The sequence below is a fragment of the Rhamphochromis longiceps genome, linkage group LG8, assembly GCF_057381845.1.
Source record: "Rhamphochromis longiceps isolate RC_006_pf linkage group LG8, R_longiceps_female_GT1.1, whole genome shotgun sequence".
Lineage (NCBI taxonomy): Eukaryota > Metazoa > Chordata > Actinopteri > Cichliformes > Cichlidae > Rhamphochromis > Rhamphochromis longiceps.
The window spans coordinates 20,364,260-20,384,846 of NC_140564.1; the positions used below are offsets into that span (position 1 = coordinate 20,364,260).

The 20,587-nt window shown below is 38.7% G+C and overlaps 1 long non-coding RNA gene across 1 annotated transcript; it reads right to left on the bottom strand.

Annotated features, from left to right (window-relative positions):
• Window positions 1–1,476: 1,476 nt before the first annotated feature.
• Window positions 1,477–4,148, bottom strand: LOC146663586 (uncharacterized). The gene is made up of 2 exons (XR_014913047.1): window positions 2,626–4,148; window positions 1,477–2,243 (listed from the first exon to the last, which is right to left on the bottom strand). It is a non-coding gene; the product is annotated as an uncharacterized LOC146663586 (long non-coding RNA).
• Between the last annotated feature and the right edge of the window lie 16,439 nt (window positions 4,149–20,587).

A 20,587-nucleotide genomic window follows, 5' to 3' on the forward strand; every position in this document is an offset into this window, starting at 1 on the left:
ACATTACTTTAAAAAAGAAGATATTTTCAGAGCTGTTGATATATGAAGCTCTGAGCATTGAGTGTTGCATTGTGAGAGTTTCAGTAAAAAGCCTGCAAATTATTGCATTTATACTGGAGAGCAAAGAAAAATTAAATTCTACTTGTACTATGGAAAATCAGTTTCATAAAAGCTACATAAACAGAGCTGAAGAAGACTGCGTTTGTAAAACTAGCGGTAACGTGTGAGAATTATAAGTTATAAGACTGTTTCTGCTATCGATACAATTTGTGTTGTTAATCCTAAATGATTCACGGTGACAACATCATAAGAACAAGGTCATTTTACTCCACACACACACATTTGGAAAATCACATAGTTTGACCATAAAAATTCCCAGAATAATTAGTATTTGAGATTGCTGAAGCAACATCACTAAAGAAAAATATCCTTGCATGTCACTTTCGTTTAAAAATATAAAAAATGTGAAGTTTTTTTTTTGTAAAACATAAAAACAACAAAACTTAAGACCTTAAGAATCTCCTTATGAATGTTGTGAATATCTAGATCATTGGTGTTTGGATTTGAGGGTCAACAGGGCGAACACTGAGGCTGGGTATTAGAAATACAACATGGCAACATGAGACATGTTAACTCTGAGAACACTAACATCTAGATTAAGGTGTGAGAGGTAAATACATAACAGAAGCTAAAAAGGAGTTGCTTGTCTCTAGATTAGTTAAAATAAATTGAAAATAAACTGATTTGAACACGTTTGATGCATTATACAAAAAAAGGTTCATGATATAGTTCACATGATCTAAGCAAGAGTGACTCGGAATCTCAAATGTTAAAGTACACTTACTGATTGTACTTTTACTACATGAGCTAATGTAGATGCTCTAAAAGCACGCTGGCTGAAAAAGAACCACACGTTTGGAGAAACTGTGCTGTAACTTCTCATACTGTGAAGTTTTCTGACAAAAGTGAATTGAAAACTTATGCTGTACAGTTTACTAAGGGGTCCTTTGCTGGGCCATGTGCAATTACACAAAAGAACAAGTTAAATTTCACCATAACACTGACTGGAGAAAAGCCAAATTGGGATTCTAATTGACATTACAACTGAAATCAGTGCTGTGATAGTTAGTTTAAGATCACAACCTGATTTAAAACACAGTCTAACATCAACATTCTTGCCCCTGAAAATAGGTCAGGGTGGCCGAAAAATGTACTTTAAAAATGAGATTTTCTTTTTGTTTCATTGGAACAGTAAAGTACCATTACAAAGAAATGAGTACACCTTTGTAGATATCACTGATATGGAGTTTTTCATGTTTTACATACAGACTTTCTCATTTAAACCATGGTGACTTAAAAGTTTAGCAGCAAGACACTTGTTTCCTTTGTTCCATCAAACATTTCTTTCAGCCATCTGTGTTTATCAGAGCGATGTGTGACTAATTTTTTATTGAATCACCAGAAAGTACACAAATACAAGATTAAATATTTTATTTATTTATCAAAGATACATAATTACACATTGATACAATGAATAAGGTGTCTATAAAAATTACACATGGTGTAAGAAAAACATTATAACATACAAATAAGTGTTTTAAGATAATCTGACATACTTTAAAAGCATAAGAATAAAAGTTTTTTTTTTTTAAATCATGTTCTTTGATGATCACATTACATGTATCACATTTTTTAAAGCATAACGTAGGGTGTTCACAAAAACAGTTTTATGATTACTTTTTCCACAGTGCTTGTATGCCTCTTGCAAAACTATGTACTTATCACCATATGACATAATAACTCACGATTATGCAAGACCAGCCATGAAATGTCCGTCGCTTCATTACAATCATTTGTCCCCGCTGCTGCCCTCAGACCCAGTCTGTGGGGTAAAATTGCTTTTTTGGTGGTTCATAAAAAATATCTCAAAAAGCGATGTTAGTGAGGGGACCAGAAACACTGGGTTGCAGAGCAGTTGGTAAGGACTTGTATATTTCTGGAGAGTCTGCAAAAGCTGTCTTGCTCGTGCTCCTGATTGGATATGTGGAGCCCGGCTCTGATATCTCACTGGTGGCAGCTAAAGGTAGGCATGCCTTGGAGGCGGAGTTGGTCTCGGGCGCAATCTTTCAAACGAGCCTCACGGCATTTCAGGCAACCTCAGGCCGGAAACAACATCCGGTCACTCGCGGTCAAAATCCACGCAGAGCTGGTGTTTCGCAGGGATCAGGTTAACACATCTGGGTCTAAAAATATAAAGAAAAACAAAAAGAGTTTTAAAACACGCAAACTAGCAAAATATCAAAGGAGCATAACATAACAATAACAAGATGATATGAGATACCCGATGAGGCCATGATAGGTGATGTAGACATGTAATGTATAAACCTTTACGGGAGTTAAAAGTGGAGCTTATATATATTTTAAAGTGTATTGTACATGGGATAGGCTCCAGCGCACCGCGCGAGCCTGAGAAAAGGATAAGTGGAGGCGAATGGATGGATGGATGGTGTATTGTACCTGTTACAAACCATTGTGATATTTATTTATTTTTTTAAATGAAAGGATTGACAGAATGGTAAAAAGGAAAATGCAAAAATGTAGTTAGAGAGGAAGATTAACACTTACCGAATGATATGCGGATAAGGAAAGAGACGCAAGTTGCTGTTGAAATCGGCCGCTCCCTATGCGAACTCGCAAGCAGTCTGAGCGGCGCCAGTTGTTGATACGTCTGAAGTCAGATGTCTTCTGGGGGTTCGACGATAGTCTTAACCTCAGCGGGAGATCGTAAAATCAGACCTGGAGCCGATTGGCTAACCGGGGTGCAAAGGGAGCGGTGCAAGGGTTATGTGATTGGCAGCGGGGCGCAGTGAGGCGGAGTTGGTCTAAGGGGGGAATTTTCAAACGAGGTAAGCAGCGCATTCGGGAGCAGAGCGGGGAGCGAACAAGCAGGAAAAAATTGTGCTCTGCAAGAAGTTGTGGATCGGAGATTAAGAGCGAGGTAGAACTTAGAGTGTGGGTTGAATTTTAGAGCTTGCTAGTAAGAGGAGCTTTCCCAATGTTTTTGGATTATAGCGCTTTTTTTTTTTTGGGAATAGAGGGGTAGCTAACAAGTTATTCTAGGGTTTTGGAGAAATCGCGGAGAATTTTTTAAAAGGAGTTTTGGCTTTGTTTGGCTGAGCATGAAGGGAGCCGCGGGGCGCTGAATTTGAGAAAAAAGACTAAGGATTTTCCCTGTTATCGAATATAAGGTTTTGGGAATAGAGGGGGTACCCTAACAAGTTATTGTAGGGTTTTGGAGAAATCGCGGAGGGTTTTTTAAGGAGTTTTCCCTGCTTATGTATCTAAGGAGGGTTAGGGGATCGCGAGTTTTTTCTGAGTATGAGTTTTATTCTAAATCTACAAATGCATATAAATCTAAATAAAGTTTTCCCCCAAGGCATGCAGCATGTGTTTGTGGCCATACTGAACGTTACAAAAGCACAAGTTTAACTAAACAATTTTAATATGGTTTAATACATTTTTAAACACATGAGCACGGAGCCCGAGAGAGCACGGTCCGGAGACACGGGCGCGCCCCCGAGCGCCCAGACACACAGCCTCGGGCGCGCGCGGGCGCGCGCACACACACTGACCCGCCACCAGATGGCGTTTTTTGAGCATAAAAAAATAAAAAAATTTTTAATTGCTTAAAGAAATAAAAGAATGCTATTTTGATATATAAGAAACTTTCTAAATAATCAATTATATTTTTATGAATATCATATTTTTATGAATATCATATTTTTATGAATATCATATTTTTATTACTTAATTACTTCCTACTTCCGGACTTCCGGAGCTCATGAATAATTTATTAGGGGTCATAAATCAATTAAGGGGGTCATAAATCACTGCGTTTGACGAAAGGGGTATAATATCACTCTCTCACTTTTACTCTGGTTTAACACATTTTCACACACACACACACACACACACACACACACACACACACACACACACACACACACACACACACAGACGAGTACGGGCCCAGACACAGGCACGGGGGTGCGCGCGCACACACGCACTGACCCACCACCAGATGGCGTTTTTTAAGCATAGAAAATAAAAACTTTTTAATTAAAAATAAACTTGATAAAAATAAAGAATGCTATTTGATATAAAAACTTTATTTTTTAATAATCAAATAATTTATTTTGGGCGGGAAAAATTAATGAGCTATGAACTAGCATATTTTGATGAATATCATAATTCTATGGCTACCATATGTTTTATTACTTCCTTTATTGGGGCCACAAATCACTCTGTTTGACATAAGGGGTATAATATCCCTCCTGACATTTAACGCACATCACTGGTAGCTTTCCATTTTTCTACTACAAATATAATAGTGGTTTAGGAATGAGTACAAATATAAAATCTTAACCTAAATAATGGTTTTATCACTATTTATGAAAAGCATTTAAAGACTTGACCTGTGTTAAACAGTTTAGCTGTAATTGCAGCTCAATCTGATTCACATAAAAAACACAAGTTGAAAATGTGTGGTTTTAAAGTTTATGCAATAGGAACAGACTACTTACCCAAAAGGGCTACAAGTATCCAAAGGATAGACAGGCGTATGAATTTTTGAGCCATTGGAAAAAAAAAAAAAAAATCAGCGTAAACACAGAAAAGACGTCCAATGAAGGTTAGGAGTGCTCAAGTCCTTAGTTCTCAAAATCTTTGTACGGTTAGAATTCAATTGCCCTTCACAGGCAGTTTTAATCGTTAGCCACTCCTCCTCCTTTGGACAGTGCTAAAGTACAGGTCCCACCCAAAGAAGATAACCTAAGGGTTCACTTTTCAAGCCATTTATCTATTTATCAATTTTCCATGACATAGAGTATTTCAGTTATCATTTAAAAGTTGGTAAAAAAAAAATGTGTCAATGATCTAATGCAATATGAAAACCATCCCAAGCCTTTATATTTACATTTCAAGAAGAAGGAAATTACCATTAACCACTCTTTTCTTGTTTAGCCGCACATTTTTACATGTTGATTTTTTTAAGTCTCTTTACTTTGCATAGTTCTCTGAAGTAAGAGTGTGTTTAAGTAATGTTCTTTAAATCTAAGGCTTACTTGAAATTGCATGGTTCCTTCTATGGTTAGGCCATATATAACTATAAATTAAACCTTTCCTCATTCTAACTTAAAAATCCCTTCTCAAAACTATACATGATCTAGATTCATTAATCACTAGTCGGGTAAGGAATATGTGTATATCAAATTATATCGAAACTCTAATCCCAGAACTGAAATGTGGAAAATCTACTTAATAAATAAAGAGGGAGCTTTAGAAGTTATTACAATTGTACACGGTAAAACACATCACACTAACTATAAGGGATGTCACATTGTTCAACTGTACATGGCCAATAAAACAGGGTGGGGAGAAAGATAACATGAACTTTGATTTGTAGACATCACAAGATATGTGATAAGATTATCTATGTGCAAACAGCTGAGAAAATAGAAAAAACTATTTTAAAAAGACTTTTAAAAAGTTTTCCCATTAAGATCCAAAGTACCTTAAGTTGACCTTTATCACAACTGCAAATCTGAATCAAGTTGTGTACACCACTTCACCATTACCATGAATTTCAATGCTAAAACATAGCCTAAAGATAAAAATACATAGTACTGTGCAAAAATCTTGAGCCAGTCCTCATTTCGTTATATTAAAGAAAATTTGGAAATAGCTGCAGTCATTTTCTGAAACGTGCAAACATACATGGAAATTAAGCATAGAAGCCAAAAATAGCTTCAACAATACCTTCAAGCATGAAAGTCAATATTTGGCACAACCACCTTTATTCTTCTACAATACCTGTATTAGAACAACAAACAAAAACTATTATCAAAGTACATGAAACGCTTTCCCAAGATTAGCAACAGATTGTGATTATGTGCTGGCTATAACAGCTCTGGATGGTGAGCAGTTAGAGCCTGTGGTGAGACTCGATGCGCTTGGTACTCCTGATACTAGTGGTGTGCGATACTGCATATTTTGGTATCGATCCGATACCAAGTAAATTCGGGCCAGTATCGCCAATACCAATACTGATACGATAATTTTCAATAAATAAGGTGGATGCCTCATTGAATTGCTAAATCGCAATTAATTTTCATGACCTTAAGTGTCTTTTGTGATGTTTCCTTTGGTATTATTAATTAGTTAAAACCCAGGATATAATTAGGAGAAATAATTTATTTATAATTAAATAAAAAAAATGTTTTATTATTGTGGCGGCTCCTGGTCTGCGATGCCGCTGCAGGTGAGATGGACTCACCTTCACTGCATCTACAATGATGCCTCGCCGGCTTAAAACCTGTGCGCTGCTTGTGCTGTTGTTATTTTTGGTGTTGATGTGTACAGCTGGCAGCAGGAGGGCTGCAGCCATTGAATGTAGGCTACTGTTACAGCAACCGTGTGGACAGTGCGCGGCTCGGGGTGAGCCGGAGGCTGGCGCACCAGCGGGACCTGTCAAGCTGGAGACGAAGGTCGAGGTGCGCGGGGGTCCTGTCACGCCTGAGGGCGGCGCGCTGTCCACTTCGGCACGCAGGCTGCATGGTCCTGCGTGCCGGCCGTCTGCCCAGCTGCCTATGAGCCCCAGCTCACTTCCACGCCTGCTGCGTCGCCGCTGCTGCTTGCCATATGGGTGGCCATCAGGCCAGCTCCTGGGCTTCCGCTGGAGGCGCGGGCGACCGCCAGAGTGGACACTTCCCCGTCGCTGGGCTGGGGCATGGGGTGCCGATGGTCCAGGCCGATTCCCTCGCCTGCTCGCGGGGTGAGGTGAAGCGAGCGATGGGGGTATGTGGTAGGGCATGTTCTGCGATGCCGCTGCAGGTTTGGTGGTGGTGATGTGTACGGCTGCCAGCGGGAGAGCTGAAGCCATTGAATGTACTGTTACAGCAACCGTGTGATTATTGTAAGAATAAATGATGCTGCAAAGCATGAAAATGCCATCGGGTCTGCTGTGGTGGCACTTTTTTTTTCTTTTTTAAATCTTAAGTGCACACAAACCAGTAAACAAATTAAAACAAATACTGTTGATAAACGAATACAAAAATTACAATTAAAATTCTCAACAACAAAAACAAAAAAATATAATAAACATGTAAACAACTTCACAACCCCCAAAGTGTCTAAATTACGTGACATGTCAGTGCAACACCGAAACATAAGAGTGGGGGAGATGGAGCAAAGTGTGCCTGCTCTCCGCTGACAAAGGAGCGGTGAGTCCAGCGACCTGGTTGTTTCGTTTTTGCCGAAAGCACAGCATTGTAAATGAGCAGAACTCAAAGTAAAGAATTGATATCACCAGGCTAGTATCGATCCGATACCGATGCCGACTTGGGATCGATCCGCCCACCACTACCTGATACGATATATGACACAGAGTCATTGTATTGCAAGGGAATCCGCACGTATGGCATGGAGAGCTATGTGGAAGTAAGATTTTTTCAGTGTAATTGCTGGAAATGGCTCCATCATCTGTAATTATTATTAAAGAAATCTTCAGGACTAGTCCTCTAATTTTCATGAATATCTTTTTTGGATGTTGGCTGACTTTTGCTTCATTCTCTGTCAGCATGATCCCACACTGCTTCAATAATGTTGAGCTTCAAACCATAGAGCCTTCTTTAATTCATTTTAGTGTCAGTTGATTTCCAGGGTTTATTTTTTTTATTTCACTTTAGTTTTTACAATATATTTTTATTATATTGTATTGTTTTATTGTTGGATTGTTTTATTGTTTGCTACTCTCTGTTTTCATAAGGTTTAGTGTTAGGTTTGGTCTTTTTAATGAATATTTTAAACTGTTGTATTTCATGGCATCTGTCTGTATTTGGGAAAATCAGTAAAGATATTGCAATAAAAACACAGAACTTCTTGAAAACAGTTGACTACTGTTTTGTAGGCATCCAAAGTTTAAATAAACACATCTCCCAAAGCCTCGTCAGGTAAGTTGTAATACAGTTTTGTAGTAAAGATAAGGTAGATCTTTAGAGTTATAATACAATTTTAAAACTAAGGATATTTCATCTCTATTTTTTACATTTTAGTTAGTTTTCCAAGTTCACCAAAGTGTTTTAGTTTCTTTGTTTTTTCAAAAGTCTAATTTTTCTTTTTAATTCAGTTGATTAAAATGTTTTTTTTTTTACGTGTTATAATTATTGTAAACTAGAATGATCTTGGTAAATTCTAACTATTGTACATCAGTCCTGGCATCCTCTTTATGTGCAGAAGACCTTTTCAGTCCAGTTCTTTTGTAATTTGTCAAACAGTAAATGGATCAGCTGACGAGCCAGGTGAATCACTCAGATCTTGAGTAATGTCTTTCCTGGATTTTTTCCCTACTTCTTAAGGACATGACATTCAGGTACTATTCATCTGCAGTATTTTTTCTCTCTCGTTTATTATCCATGTGACCAGTTTCCTTAGATTTTTTTTAGAACATACTGTACACCATATTGAGATACAGTGGTGTGAAAAGTGTTTGCCTCATTTCCTAGTCTTCTGTATGTTCGTCACACTTAAATGTTTCAGATCATTAAGCAAATTAAAATATTAGACAAAGATAACACACATAAACACGAAATGCAGTTTTTCTAAATGAAGATCTTTATGATTAAGGGGAAAGAAAACCAAATCCAAACCTACAGTGCCTTGTATGAAAAAGTGATTGCCCCCTAAACATAATGACTGGTTACGCCATCCTTAGCAGCCACAACTGCAATCAAGCCTTTGCGATAACTGGCAATGAGTCTTTTACAGTGCTGTGGAGGAATTTTGGCCCACTTATCTTATCTTTGCAGAATTGTTGTAATTCAGCCACACCGGAGCGTTTTTGACCATGAATCGCCTTTTTAACGTCAGGCTACAACATCTCAATCAGATTCAGATTGAATCAGATCAGGTCAATTGAGCTATTTGTATATATTAGAGCTATTTCTTATATTTTGTGAACTTTCTAATTGTCAAGAGATGTATTCTAAAGACACTTCTTCAGCTGAGAGTCCGAGAGTGGAGACACACACACACTGCAGATTTTACTTGCAAGGGCGGTCACAGAGCGCTCACGCAAGAGTGGGGGCCCTGTGATGTGCGCTCTGAGATAGCTCCTGTCTTTATTATATATACAAGGGTAATACAATAGTGAATACGTCTGTTCGTAGACAGAGGAATGTTGATGCGTATGTAGGTGTATGTGTGAGATTCTGTAGGAAGCAGCCCCTCTTCTTGTTAGGGAGTGAAGATAAGAGTGTTCAGGTCTCCTCTTCCTGGTAGGGAGTGAAACTGCTTGTCCAGCTCTTATTATCGCTGTGGGAAGAAACTTATAAAAGAGAACAGAACAAGTCTTGTAGTGAACAACAGTCTAAGTCATCAAAAGGTCATCATGCAGTATTCTATCATATGCAAACGTATATCATTAAAAGTTTATACTGACTACTAAGTACAATTTTCTAATGACATTCCCTCCTGTTTGTCACGTATAACTTTTGAGTGAGATATCAGTATGTAACATCTTGTTGTACATTTTCTGTCACATCATCATTAATCACACAAAGTCTTCATGTTCCAACAGGTCGGGGTCATCGTCATCATCATCATTTGTCACGGCTATGTATGCAGCAACAGTGGAAATAATTATGCGGTTAATCATGAGTTTTAGACATGGCAGTATACATGTTACAAAAACACAAAATAAAAGTAAAAATACTCCAACTCCAATGAGTAGTCTTAGCACCTGTAGCCAGGAACCAGTGTAAAGCCAAGAAAACCGGTCACTTGTATCGCTTACATAGTCCTGATTTTGGGCCTGTTGGATCTGTCTCAAGGCGTTCAGGGCGTCAGTCATGTTTGATGAGTGTACATTGTCTGGTATGTAAGTGCAGCAGGTGTTGTTGAAGAGGACGCAAAGTCCCCCTTTCTCTGCTAGTATCATGTCCAGAGCTACTGCGATCCGTAATGGATCAATTTCCTGGTTCTGTTGTTTGTTGATCTTGCACGAAGCATCCAGGAAAAGTCCAAAACGGTAGTCCAGAGTTTCAATCCTCAGCATGTTTTATCCGGTTCCCACCCAGGGGAACAATGTATGGAGTACTTTCTGTCCGGTAGTCCACATTTTGAATTCCTTGGGTACATCGCTCCCCCATATTGGGTCATGTGGCTGAATTTTGGGGATCTTCTTTTCCAGCGTACTGTAGAAGTGGTGTTTACTGCGTTCATCCTGAAAGTGTGGTCTGACAGGAATATGGGAGCACATGTTCCTGTCCAGCCTGGGGGCAGTATGAAATACGCCCGTTGTCCACATAGCCAGGCCATTCCTTGCACCCAGTACGTGCCATTAGATGGTCCAGTCGTGTTCACAGGGGCACCTTCTCCTCCTCCAGCGGTCCGGTTGCAGTTAGTGGTGTTTCCAAGCAGCCTGTTACCTTTGTTTTGTTTATAGCACATGGAGTGGTTCTTCCCTGGGGTTTGGTCCAAGAACACTGGGAAATGGATGGATGTATACCGGTTTGTCACATTGAAGTTGATCCAGAAAAGTTGATCACATGCTCCTTTATCAAGTCCAACGTCTTCAGTGGTGATTTTCTTGTATTGTAACCCTCCTAGAAGGTTGACGTGAAGTGTGTAAATAATAGATGGGTTTGTCGCGTCGATGGTGATTTGGCTGTGTTGGAATCCAACCTGCACCCCCACCTTTGTTGGAAGCAGAAAAACAGGGAGCCAAGGTCATAAGTCAGGCTCACTGAGAGTTAGAAAGAATGTGAATGCTTAGTTTGTGGCTGTGGCACATTTTGTATGGCTTCTTTTCTCTTGTTTAGTAGCTTTCTGCCTTCACCTGAGAGGGTGTGCCCTAAGTGTGTGACTTCAGGTCTCCATAATTGGAGTTTATTTAAAGATACCTTGTGGCCTTGCTCAGCCAAGTGACGTAACACAGCCATAGTATTTTGCTTACACCCTTCCTCTGTGTGGCCAGTCACTAAAATGTCATCTACGTAGAGTAGAAACTGTCTCTGTCTCTCAAAAGTGAAGCCAAACAGGTGTTGTGAATCGGGGTGTAAAGGCACTGAGAAAAAAAGCGTCTATCACTGAGAACCATTGTTCTTTTGGAGTGACTTGATTCAGTATAGTGCGGGGATTTGCGACTACTGGTGGCATCATTTCAGTGATTTCATTTACTGCTATCAGATCATGCATTAGATGGTATTTTGCAGTATTAGCTTTCTTCACCACTTAAACAAAACATCACTCTTTGTTTGTTTTATTATTTTTTAAATTCTCCTTTCTCAAAAACAGAAAATGAAATTGTAGTTGTTGGCTGAGAAAAACAAAACCCGTTCTCTCTTTTTTTTTCAAGACAAGAAAGTAAGTTTTAACTTTTCTGCCTTATCGCCTAAAACAAAGCAGACAACCCAGCTCTCAGCTGGCTCTAAACTTATCATCATCAAGGTCGCATGATGAGAGCCACTTCAGAAGTCACAGTACTCCTCACTCAAGCAACATTTTAAAAAACAAAAAGCAAAAACTCAGCACACTACACAGAGAACAACAGCCAAGACACAACTGAAGATGCTGTTCTTCTTTGTTTTCCTTGAACTTTAGAATAAACTTCATCTGTATTAGTAAATCATATGCCTAATCATTATATGTCACTGTTATCCACAAGTGTGATCACAAATTTATTTATTTTTCAACCCAACAAAACAAAAAAAACAAAACAAAAAACAAGTTGCTGATGGCATGAACGCTTTACACACATGAGTCAGGATGCAAAAAAGGCATGCAGCTCCTGCTCTAAAAAACATGTTACTTGCTCATCAGCTTAGCAGTGACCACATATTTAATTCAGCTTCTCAATTTTGTAGCTTTAGCCGTTGTATACAGGGTTTAGCTTATTAGTTGTTAGTATAGGTGTGCTCTATATTTCAGTAATGTCTCATCTAGGATGACAGGTTTTCAAGCAGGTCAAATTCGTCTATGCACTTAATTATTTTAGATATTTTCTTTATTTTCTTCATCTCATATGTAATTGTACTGAATTTGAGCAAACCTTAAGCTTGATGCAGACTACTTTTAGCAATTATCCACCTCACATCATAACTGACTAAGGTGCCCCTTCATATTAATATTATTTCATTATTAATGCTATTATCTTTTATATAACAGCAATAGTATATTACAATATTTTATTTATATTTTATTTTGTATCCACCAAGGGCTGCAGGTGATCTGCAGTTCCACCCTTTCTCAAGCTGGAGACATTTTCCTTTTCACACAGTTTCCTTGGCTGAACGATGACACAACCTTAATATAACGTATGCATCTCTCGATTTCATTTAATATGTGTTTGTGTGAATTATGTATTTTCTTTCATTCTATTTATTCTGGGCATGGTCCTCATCCCAACTATGTTTCATTGTTAATACCAGTTTACAGGTTGTTATCCTTGCTGTTATCAGTTTGAATACATTACAGTTAAGCTCTAATTTAATTTAGCCTTTTGTTTATTTTACTTTATTCCTCTTGTATTTATATTTATTCAGTCGGGTCTGTTTCCAACCCTTTTTAAACTTCAGTCGGCTGATAATACAACCCAGTTTCTGTGATCTCTACTTTGATCTCTTATTTTTCAGTTCTCCCTTCAGTTTCGATTTCCCATGCTTGGAAAAGTCTATACTCTTCCTTACGTTTTAATTTTTTTTCTTTGGGTCTTTTGTTAATGTAATTTCTTGTTTCAGGGCAGCTCTCAGCTGAGTAATGGCTGAGGGATTGCACTTCCCTTTACAGCTGCGGTTTTTAGCTTTCTTTTAGCTTTTCTTCACCTAGTTGCACTTATTATTCCCCATTTTCAAAGATTTTGCTGGGCTGTCTCTGGCACGCCAGACTCCGGAGTGGTTTGCTGATACGCCCTTCTACTCCACTCTAAAAAGTGAAGCGGTATCAGTTTTATGAGACTAAACTCAACCGTTCTCCTTTGTCACCAGTACGTGAGCCTCAAGCAAAGAAAACAAAGCAGCGTATTGTGCTTTAAAATCAACTTACTTCTGGACACATACACACTAGGGCTGGGTATCGTCACTGATTTCTAGAATCGATTCAATTCCGATTCACAAGGTCCTGAATCGATTCGATCCACGATTCGATTTAATTCGATTTAATTCGATTCGATTCGATTTAAATCTGGGAAATTTTGACAGTCAGAAATGTTATAATTCAGATCAGTACATTTACATATTTTTGTATCAATAAAAAGGAAGCTGACACTCGCAAGACTTTATCAAAGGTGTGAGCGTCACAGCAGATGCTTTTGTGTCAAAGTAGCTGAAGATAAAACACAGAAAAACATGAAGGTGATTTTCCTGGCCTGGGATTTTATAAAAATATTCTGCAGTACATCAAAAACGAAAGAAAACCATTAATCAACATATGAACATTACCTCTGAAGTTACAGCGGTTTTATTAGAGACACGGTTAAGCGTTTTGCATTTTGAATAATTTTAAAAAGTTTAAATTTATTCAGTATTGAACGGCAGAAATGAGGTTTTCTTTTCGGAAGAATGTAAAAGGGAAAAAAACAGCGGCTGACAGCGCTGTAAACAACAGTAGACTTGTGTAACAAGCAAGCGAATAATGAAGAAAGGGAAACTGTTCTTGAAGTACAGAGAGAGAGAGAGAGAGAGAGAGAGAGAGAGAGGGAGAGAGAGAGAGCTGTGCATCGCGGTGGAAGCAAAACAGTAAAAGTCAGAGTGAATTCATGACGATGTTTATGTGAAGCGTTTGGATCTTCTTCTGCTGCTGGTTCGGTCAATATTGTTTGGAGAGAGATCAAACTAACAGCTTTAGAATCGGCTCATAAAGGGCGTGAACACAAAGCGCGGACCCGCCGACAGATCAGAATCAGCGAGCTGTCGGCTTTCAGCCCCGACCGTGAGAAAGGCGACAGCTCACTGATTCTGATCCGCGGGTCGCGCTGTGTGTTTAAGTCTATGTGCAGAATCCGTGTACCTGCTCTCATTTACTGTCTTAACTGTTTGGTGGTTCTTGAAATTTTGTGAGATGTCACCAGAGATTCTGGCATTTCGGGCAAAATAAATTTATATTAAAAAAATCGATTCAGGATTTTAATGAATCGATTTTACGTTATCCAAGCCAGAATCGATTTTAATCGATGAATCAATTATAAAAACCCACCCCTAATACACACATAGACATTTGCGGGCTAATTTGTCACGAAGTACTTTCGGCTACCTCTAAAAGCAGTCTAAACACAGTTCCTTTTGGCGAACTTAAACCTTTTTTACTTTGTCTAAACGTATTTTAATTTGTCACGAAGTAATTTTGGCTACTTCTAAAATCGGTCTAAACGTATTTTACGTTTCTTTAAACCTTTGCGGCGGTTTTATATATCAAAATAGTGTTTCTCACCCTCAGATGTCTCACTGGTGGTTCGGATCGTCAGACTGAATCCCACCACCATGGACCAGACTATAGACACCGGCCCGGACCCAAATTCACGTCCCGGGGCTTTCTTCCTCGTCTAAGAGGGCTGTCGACAGACTTTGGCACGGCATCAGGAATCAGTGCACCAGATCCTGGATCAGAGTCACAGATAACAGTTCTGATATTTCTGATCCGGCTCGGAGGACCAAACTAAATGTCAAGAAATGTATTCTAAAGACACTTCTTCAGCTGAGAGTCCGAGAGTGGAGACACACACACACTGCAGATTTTACTTGCAAGGGCGGCCACAGAGCGCTCACACGAGAGTGGGGGGCCCTGTGATGTGCGCTCTGAGATGGCTCCTGTCTTTATTTATATACAAGGGCAATACAATAGTGAATACGTCTGTTCGTAGACAGAGGAATGTTAATGCGTATGTAGGTGTATGTGTGTGAGATTCTGAAGGAAGCGGCCCCTCTTCTTGTTAGGGAGTGAAGATAAGAGTGTTCAGGTCTCCTCTTCCTGGTAGGGAGTGAAACTGCTTGTTCAGCTCTTATTATTGCTGTGGGAAGAAACTTATAAAAGAGAACAGAACAAGTCTTGTAGTGAACAACAGTCTAAGTCAGGGGTGGGCAATCTCAGTCCATGAGGGCCGGTGTCCCTGCAGGTTTTAGATGTGTCCTTGAACCAACACAGCTGATTTAAATGGCTAAATTAGCTCCTCAACATGTCTTGAAGTTCTCCAGAGGCCTGGTAACAAACTAATCATGTGATTCAGGTGTGTTGACCCAAGGTGAGATCTAAAACCTGCAGGGACACCGGCCAAGTCGTGGACTGAGATTGCCCACCCTGGTCTAAGTCATCAAAGGGTCATCATGCAGTATTCTATCATATGCAAACTTATATCATTATAAGTTTATACTGACTACAAAGTACAATTTTCTAATGACACTAATATATTGTATAATTTAATTAGTTCAGTCTGTTACTCTTATTAGTCCCCTTCAGCTTGAGGTCATAAAGAGATGGCTGGACATTCTCCATCAGGAAGAATTTATCATTGCATTTACCACAGCAAGCCTTCCAGGTCCTGAGGCAGCAAAACAGCCCCAACCATCACACTACCACCATTGTATTTTACTGTTGGTATGAAATTCCTTTTCTGAAATGCTGTGTTAATTTTACACCAGATGCAATGGGACACAAACCTTTCAAAACATTTAACTTGTGTCTCATCAATCCACAGGTATTTTTTGAGTATTTTCCCAAAAGTCTTGGATATCATAAAGACCGCTTTTTTCACACAGGGCCATGTAGGTTAGGATTTTTTATTTTATTTTTTTACCTTTAATAATTAATACCTTTTGTGTTTACTTGTGTTCTCATTGTCAAATATTTTGAATTAATTGATGATCTGAAACACTTTAGTGTGAAAAACATACAAAACAATAACAACTCAGGAAACACTTTTTCACACCGCTGTATTTTGGACTCACCTTGTTGGTACAAAAAAACTAAGTGGAGTTTATGGGAATAAATGTTTTGTTTTTAAGACAGGCTGAAACACCTAATGAATCCAAGGTCCACTACTGATGATGTGTCCTAAAGTTTTAATATTAAAATCTAGATCAGTTTTCTAATCCCAAAACCTAACCAGGGAAGTTAAAAAGAAACTAAAAATGGCATTATAGCTTGTGATACAAGACCGAAACACCCTGTGGAGTTGAGGCACACAGCGATGTGTCCCATTGGTAAAGTTTCCAGGCTGCCTTTTCTCATAGTAGCCATTCCTCAAGACCATTTTTTTTAATGTATTTATTTCTGCAAGTTTCAAAATTTTTACACATTCACAAACAGCGGGACAGAGGAACACAGACAATAAAGACAACAACAAAAAAAATCAAAAACAAAAAAAAGGAACAAACAAACAAACAAAACAAAAACAACAAAAAAAAAAACAGAGCAACAAACCCCACAACAGGGTACACGGCCAGCACTTATTAAGAACAGCAGAGAAGAAAAAAAAGCAACTGGTATACATGTCAAACAACTCACAATCCAGTGAGTCCAATCCACAAGATCAAATCCACAAGATCAAATCCAAAGATTGATAGGAGGAGCCGATAACAATTATGCAATATGTCTGTTTTGCAATAACAGTTATGGGCAACAGCTCAGAATGAAAGCAGTTAAAACAACGTGGTCAGGACCCAGGGCGTGAACTGTCCTTCTTAATGTGGTCTATAAAGGGCCCCCATATCTTCCTGAACTTCTCCATGGAATCAGATGTAGAGAACCGAATTTCTTCCAAGTATAAACAGGAGACCATCTCCTCGAGCCACCTCTTGAAGCAGGGAGGGGAGGCAGATTTCCACTCCCCCAGAATCAGACGTTTGGCAATCACCATACCAAACACGAGGGCCTGTTGAACAGCAAAGGGAAGTGCCAAGGAGTCACTGGGGCAGCCCAGGATCACCATAAGACAGTCAGGATACAGTTGCCTGTTGTAAACAATGCTATAGAAACTAAAAATACTAGTCCAAAAGGCTGTAAGCGTAGAACAGGACCAAAAAAGATGGCCAAGAGTACCGTCCACAAGTTTACATTCATCACATTAGGGGGAAGACTTTCTCCATTTGAAGCGATGCATTATCAGGGATTGTAACATCTAGTCCTTTTGTTGAATAAAAAATATAGTGGCTAAAGACATAATTTAAAATGGGTTCTTTGCTAAGTTGTCTGTTATGTGTAGACACAACACTTGCTTTTTTGATGTTTAAATAATCCATAAATTAGTTTTAAGTGACAAAACAAACAAAAAGATTCCTCTGAAATGTTTGGATACAACAACTGGAAATGAGTGAAAAATCAGCCAACGTCCAAATGAATCAAGAGGTGGCTCGAGACTTTTGCATGTTACTGAATGTGTCCATTTGCAAAATCTTTACTACAAACATAGATAAATCTGACTAATGCAAACAGAAATGTTATATTAATGAATAATGTTACTACTTGTTTCTTGAGTGAGTCTTTAGTCATGAACTACAGAATTATATGAACTGTTTATTGTCTCTTTATTGTCTGATTAGTGTGCGTGCAAATGCAGATATCTACCTGCATTTGCACGCTACGTAGGTGCGTGTTTTGCCAGCTACGTGTTTTGCCAGAATGTTTTGTAGACATGCCATGACTACGCGGCAATAACAGCAAAACCTCTTGCAAAATCTAAGTCCAAAGTCACCTATAACTCTGCGCATCTGTATCCCCACCCAAGGTGTTTCTCCTGACAGTGACACATATCCCACCTATGATGACTGTGATTAAGAACATGATTTTCATGAAAGGGAAGGAGGGTGATAACAGCTTGGCACAAAAAGACAGCGCTAATCATTATCTTGAAGAACCCTTGTCCTTGAAGGCTCCTCAACTGATTGGTTTGATTTTTTTTCCGCCAGCCAATAATGCAGCATCACAGTTCATGGCTCAAATAATATCACATAAGTCACCATTAAAATAGCTTTACTGCTTCTTGACGTAGGCTTGCAAATCTGGAAGTATGATGTGTCAAAGATCATTCTTCCAAAACATCCATTGACACAGAGTATAGCTCCAAACATGAGTCAGTCACTGCACACGTCCTGTGTTAAAAAGCCATTGTCTTTTGGTCACTAGCTGATTTACCCTTCATTTGAACAGGTGTTCAGTCTATTTCAGTCTCAGGAGTGTGTTGAATCTCTTGACCATGTTAGTGTTTTATGCACTGATATGATAAATGGGTTGGGTTGCTATGCAGTTAATTCTGGTAGCTGATTGATCAACAAATCAGTGCTCAGGTTTTGGTTACTGAAATTCTAGTATTTTGTTTCCATATAAGGACTAATTGGCAGGCATTTGTGTCTGTGCAATGTGTCAATGCCGTCTACACATAACTGTATTCTGACCTCTAAACACCAATGTAGCAGAAACTGTGAACTTAAACCTGAGGCTTTAAAACTGGAGGCCACAAACCTGTGTGCTGCATCGTATCTTATGTCATATCTGGTTCCAACATTTGGAGAGCCATGATGTGTTAGTCCAGAGTCCTCTGTGATTGTAATTAGGTGATGAGCTTGACATAATTTTCACACTATAAGTGATCCTCCATCATTCGCTTACAAGCTTTTTGACAACTCCCCATTCATCATTCAGGTATTTACATAATACTGGCCTTTTGAGACTGAAAGCCATTATTTTCCATCAATTATCATTGGGTATATTTATGACAACCCTTTGCAACCTATTACCAGGCAAGAACATAGCTCTGAAAAATTTTGGATTGCATGTCAGAAAATTATTTACTTTATATTTCTCACCACCGCTCACTATTCAGAGAAGTGGCGAGACCTAGAATCACCTGGTAATGCTCATACATCCGATACAGATAACAGTTTACGGGCATGGGAATTAGCATATGTGGCACGAAGGCTATATGGAAGCAAACATGGGAATATATCAACGAGATTATAACTCGCCCCCATTGTCTGGCAGCAGAGCCTCTTGTCAAATAATACTGTAATAAAAAATTTAATCGTATCCGGGAGGGATCGCATCAGAGACTGTAAACTGTATTTACAAACCCAGTTCCTTGTTTGCCGAAATGGAAGCTTCTAGTGCGTTATTTAATGTCGGTAAGTGCTAATATATTTGCTCCTATTTAAATTCAGTAGACATGGACTACATAAGAAGGCCAATAGCTGTTATTATGCCACCAGAATCTGAATAGTTAAAAGCACCCAGTTATAGTTATGTGAATACAGTAGCCTGCTTTGATATAGTACTGATATCTGAAGTTAAATTCTTCTAGTCCATGTACTGATCCATATCAATAAGCATTTCTAATCAACAGTATTGAGGAATCTTTTGGATTTTGATACTTCTGGGAGACATAACGACAAATGCGCTATCTTTTGTAACAAAAAGTTTTTATTGGCTTCTCTAATCCGTTCATCATCTCAATAACAGGTACAGCCTGGGAAATCGTATCACATGGGGTCTAGAACAAATAAGACAAAGGAACGGGGAGGCCTCTGCTACAAAATTTGGTATTGAGGTGACAGTCAGAAAAAAAGCCATACAAAAAAAATGTCTTTATCATGCATACTGAAGAAATTAAAAAAAAAAAAAAAAATGAACACACGTTTTTAGTGTTTTTGTACATTTTTGTAAACAATATCCTTCTAGAGATCATATCAAAACACATTATGGCAAGTAGCAAAAATAAGGGATATAACATGAGAAAAATGAATGTCCTATGAGGCATCTATAATGCAACACTGCTTGGCGTGGATGTTTTTTTACAGAAAAAAAGAAGAAGAAAGAAATACATTTGCATTTTGATGAGTCATTTGCTCTATTATTGTAAACACAGGCAGTGTTAAATGATTATACAATATGTCGAAACTATACTACAAATATTCCCACTACATACATGAAACGCGTGTCCCTGCTTTTTTTTTCTTTTTTTATGCTTTAGTGATATGAGGTATATTTAGGTCAATCTTTTTGTCTTTTTCCCCCCCTCCATTTCACCCACTCTTTTTTTCTTTTATTCCCCTCTACTTTAAAAGCATAGTGTGTGTTTGGAGTGAAGTGGCTGGTCAGTCAGTCTTTGTTCCCTGTGATCTGAGCAGCTTCAAAGTCTCTTGGCTGTGGAGCTCACAGACATAGGAAAAGGAAAGAGGAGTGGGGGCTACAGCTCACAGGAAATCAACTAAATTAAATATCAACCCTGGCTGCCGGGACAAAATGGCTTTAGCCACGGAAGACAAAGAAGGCCATTGTTTATTCTTGCGAGTGCAGGGCTGCATTTATGGGGAAGGGAGGTGGACATAACTTTTTCTCTTTCTTAACTGTATAACCGAACCGATTCCTTGGAGTTACTACATCAGTGTGTTTTAAGCAAATCATAACAAATGAGAGGGATTGGCTGTAGGTCCGGTGATTACTTGCCTTAAAGAAAAAAAAAAGAAAACAAAACAAAAAACAAGAAATCTGCAAAGTCAGTTGTGACTAGCGAAAAATAAATAAGATGGTAAAAGTATGCTGTCAACAT